This window comes from Lonchura striata, unplaced genomic scaffold (assembly GCF_046129695.1).
Source record: "Lonchura striata isolate bLonStr1 unplaced genomic scaffold, bLonStr1.mat Scaffold_172, whole genome shotgun sequence".
NCBI lineage: Eukaryota > Metazoa > Chordata > Aves > Passeriformes > Estrildidae > Lonchura > Lonchura striata.
The window spans coordinates 37,341-41,905 of NW_027461112.1; the positions used below are offsets into that span (position 1 = coordinate 37,341).

Sequence of the window (4,565 nt, forward strand, 5' to 3'; positions counted from 1 at the left end):
TCTGGCAGCGGAGCCTCTCGGCAGTGTCCCGAAAGCCCCGCAGTGCCAGCATCTCTGCATGGAAGCTGAGGGGCTCCAGCGCAGCCCCTCTGCAGCGTTCCTCTGCAGCTGGCACTGCCCAGCGCCCCTGACCAGGGTTTGGGGTCCCTGCACAGCCCCCGGCGCAGCCCCCTGGCTTCTTCCAGCTCCCTTCAGCCAGGATGATTTTCTCGGGGGTAGGAGCACCCAAAGCCAGCGGAACTGGCCTCAGCCACTTTCCGTGGGATCTCTCCTCTTCCTTCCTCACCAAATTCCCACTGTCAAAACCCAGCTTGAGGCACAGATCCCCATCCCCTCAATCTCTCCAAGGAATTGGGCTCGGATTTCCCAATCCAGCAGGGCAGAAATGCTCTTGTCCTTACCGTGCATCCTAATTGCAGTAATGGCTTAAGAAATAATTGAAAGAAATTAAAGGAATGAAGAGAAATTAAATAAGAGCTGCCAGCTCCAACTAAGGGATGCTCAAACCCCTTACCAACAATTCGCTTTAATTAACCGACTCAAACAAAGTAATCAACACCACATTGATACAGTAGGATTCTTTTTAATCGAGTTATAGATAAATATTGCAGAATGTAAAAACCTTTGTAAATCCAGAAACTCTTTCAAGAGATAGACAGGGCACAGCTGCAGAGAGTCTTGGGGAGTTCAGGGGAAAAACCCCAAAGTTTTCAGTGTTTAGCATCTCCCACCCTGTCGTCACTGACAGCAAACACGGCTTCAGCCTCGGGAAAACACGGAGAGTCAGGGATTTTACAGATCCTGGTCTCACCTCAGCCTCTCAGCAGGTACAGTCTGCAGGGAGAGGGAAGAAAAAGGGTCAGAATGGACAGCCTACTTCCAGAAAATCATCACCATTCATAAAGCACTAAGCAGAGCTGTAAGAACTTCCCCAAAGGTTCATTTCCCTGCGGACTGAGGGCTCTCAGTTGAAGCACGGGCTGGACCTGCCACGGACAGACTCCAGGAACCCCAGAAGTAAAAGCCACTGGGCCAATTCCAGAAAACATTCCAAAATCAGGCTCCTAGGATGTGACCATCTCCTCTCTCACCTGGAGGTGGAAGCACAAGGAATGATCTTCCCTCCTGTGGGTTTTCTGGGATCTGCAGTGAACCGCAGGGGGAAGAAAACAAAGCCTGAATATTTCGCACGACTGGAACAGAAAAGTGGGGAAAAGGGAGGCAGGGGCACTGCTGGGGTGATAACTGGGATCCAGCCTCTCCACACCAATGGAAGCAGAGACTGAGTGACAGAGCCTTTGGGACCACTTTGCTGGGATTCATAGGAAAACGGGTGAGTTTTATTTTGGCAATAAAGCCAAGCTGCTTCTCACCTCATCAGCCGGGTACAGCAGCAGCACCCGCAGGAACCTGGCCAGGTGGCTCTGCCTGGCAGAGGGCTCCCCACTTCCTGGGAATTGTGTGCTACAGGGCTGTGCCACTGGCCATTAAAACAGTTCCCACCTGGCCCTTCACAAAGGCAAGGTGCTTTTTCCATACAGCAAATGGTTTTTGAATTAAGAAGGTAACACTATACTCAACTGGAGAAGAAAAAAGTGAGAGCTGTAAAATTTTCCCACGCCAGGCAAAAAAGAAAGCCAAATCAAACCAAAACGAAAAGTAGCATAACAATGAAAAAAACCCCAAAACATATCAAGCATATTTCAAGAGAGTTTAAATCTGAATGAAGTGATTTACTTAGAGGCTTGAAAATCTGCCATGCTGCAAAAATCTAACTGCTGCAATAAAAGCCTTTTCTTACATCACATTTTAGCCCTGAATTTGCAAAAACCCCTGCCAAACTAACAATTCACCACATACAGTTCTTGAGTCATTCCTGTCCTTGAGCACGAGTCAAGCTAAAGTTATGGAGACAAGAAAAACATAAGTGACTCAATGCTGCTCCTTTGGAAATTACAGAATCAGAGGGAGGGTTTTCCTTAGCTTAGGAAAAATGCACAGCCAGTTCAGCAGATACTGAATAGCAGGGAAGTCAGGAGATACGTGCTTTGCTGTCAGAGACAAACATATAAATAAATATTTACATTAAGCCAGAGGTCTACAGATGGTCTGATCAGAAGTCTTGATGCAGAAAACCAGCCCTGGGGTATCCTCTTAAGGGACACAGGAGGAACTCCTTGGCTGGGACACAGCCTCGCTCAGCGCTGCTCCCATGGCTCTCGGCTCTTTGCCAGTGCTTGCAGTGTCCCCGCAGATCCCAGAGGATGGCAGGGCCAAGGCTCCCGTTCGCTCCTCCGGCACTCAGCGAGTGTTTCCTGCCACGCCCCCTGTGCAGAGCAGCCACGCGCGGCTCGCCGGTGCTCAGCCCTGCCTCCAGGGCTTTGAATGGCACATCCACCTGCAAAATAGGCAGGGAGAGCTTCTGGCTCACACGCGGGATTTGACAACACAAAGAGCACGCGTGGGTGTCAGAAAGGGCTCAAATCTCATCTCACACCACCGAGAGGGGGAATGGAACGGAGCAGCGGGGCAGGGACAGGACAGGACAGGACAGGAAGGAGCCGGGTTTGGGGGGGACACGGAAACGGGGGAAAGAGAGGTAACTGAACACGGGCAGGAGCATGGAGCGGGAGAGAGAGGGACAGGAGGGGATCCTCCCGGCGCCCCGGCTCCGCCCCGGCTCAGCCCCGCCCGGGCTGCTGCGCTCGGCAGAGCTCGGCTCCGTTCGGCTGGACTCGCCTCCTCGGCCAGCTTCGGCTACTTTCGGCCACGCTCGGCTATTTCCGGCCGCATTCGCCTCCATTCGCCTCTTCGGCAAAGCTCGGCTCGCCTCGGCTGAACTCGGCAAAGCTCGGCTCCGCTCGCCTCCTCGGCCCCTTTCGGCCGCTTTCGCCCACGCTCGCCTAGTCCCGCCCGCTCCCGCCTCCATTCGCCCACTCCCACAGCTCGGCTCCCTCCGCCCGGCCCCGGCTCCCTCCGGCTCACACATTTCCTCAGGGCACCTCAGCACAGGTTGCACACAGAAGCTGTGGCTGCCCCCGGATCCCTGGAAGTGTCCAAGGCCAGGCTGGACAGGGCTTAGAGCACCCTGGCATGGTGGAAGGTGTCCCTGCCCATGGCAGGGGCTGGAACGGGACGAGCTTTAAAAAAAGGTGCCTTCCCATCCAAACCCTTCTGGGATTCCACGAATCTGTGAACCGCTCCCGGCAGAAGGGCTAGATTTCCATTGTGCTTCGAAAATGCTGCTGCAAGAACACGAAGAGAGATTTCAAATACTGTTAAAGTGGCACAACCACATCAAAAATTACGTCTGGGGGTAAAGTGGCAACTCTGCAATTCCAACCTCTGATACCAAGGACACATGGAGGGCTGAATCCTGGAGGTCCTTACATGACAGGATTTCTAGAGTTATCCGTCCCCAGTTTGCTGCTTAGGGTTAGAAAAGGTGGAATTCTGTTCTTAAGGGGTTACCACGTACCATCAACGTGAGAGACGGGGATGCTGATGTTTGATCAGAGTCCTGGAGCAGCCTGGAGCACGCTGGCTTCCCGAACCAGGTCTGCTGCCTTGTCCGTGTAGGGGTAGGGCTTTGTCCTCAGCCTCAGCAGGATCTGTCAGCAAAGGAGGAGAGAAAAGTAGAGTGCACCGGCTCCCAAGTGTGGGGGAACCATGTGCTGCTAAGGAAGACCACGTGCTGAAAGTGGTTGGAAGCCGGGCGGGTTTTGGGAGGACAAATTCCATATTACTTCTGCAGGATTCTGTCTACAGTTCCTGCTCTACAAACCAAATACATCAAACGACAACAACAAACAAACAAACAAAAAAACCCCACATTAAATCAACAACAACAAAATAATTACTCCTACCTCAATAACCCCATACTGCCCCAAACCATTCCAAGGAGGGCGGCAGGAGGGGCTGGCAAAGGCAGGGCCCCGCCGGGCCCCCCTCGCCGCTGCCATCCTTCTCCAGCGCCGCCGCTGAGCCGCCTTCAGCCCAAAACCCACCCAAAAATACCCCAAAATCGTCCTAAATGCCCCCAAAAACCCACCCAAAACTACCCAAACCCTCCTAAAAATATCCAAAAAACTCACCATAAAATGCCCCAAAACCAGCCCAAAACCCTCCCAAAAATACCCCAAAAAATCCACCCAAAAATATCCTAAAACCCACCAAAGAATACCCCAAAGCCCTCCCGAGAATACCCGAAAACCCTGCCCATAAACACCCTGAAACCCCAAATTAACCACTCTGAACCCCAAAATATCCCTGAGCTCCTCATACCCCAAATTTTCCTCCCCAACCCCCAAATTCCCCCCCGACCCCCAAAATTCACTTCTGGGTCTCGTCCTCGGGGGCCGGCGGCTGCCGGGGCCCCCCCAGGCCCGCGGGCGGCGCCCCCAAACCCGGGGGGAGTTCGGGGTCCGAGTCGGGGTCGTCCTCATGAGCCACCAGCCTGGGGACCCAAAAACCGGGGGGAACCCCGAATCGGGGGGGGGGACCCAAAATTGGAGGGGGTTCTGGGGGGTTCTGGAAGGTCTTTGGGGCATCCCAGGAGGACTTTT

General features: G+C 53.6%; 1 long non-coding RNA gene across 1 annotated transcript; it reads right to left on the reverse strand.

Moving 5' to 3' along the window:
* Positions 1-567: 567 nt before the first annotated feature.
* LOC144248550 (uncharacterized) lies at positions 568-3,180 on the reverse strand. Its single transcript, XR_013341840.1, has 2 exons — positions 2,085-3,180; positions 568-834 (listed from the first exon to the last, which is right to left on the reverse strand). It is a non-coding gene; the product is annotated as an uncharacterized LOC144248550 (long non-coding RNA).
* Positions 3,181-4,565: the final 1,385 nt, after the last annotated feature.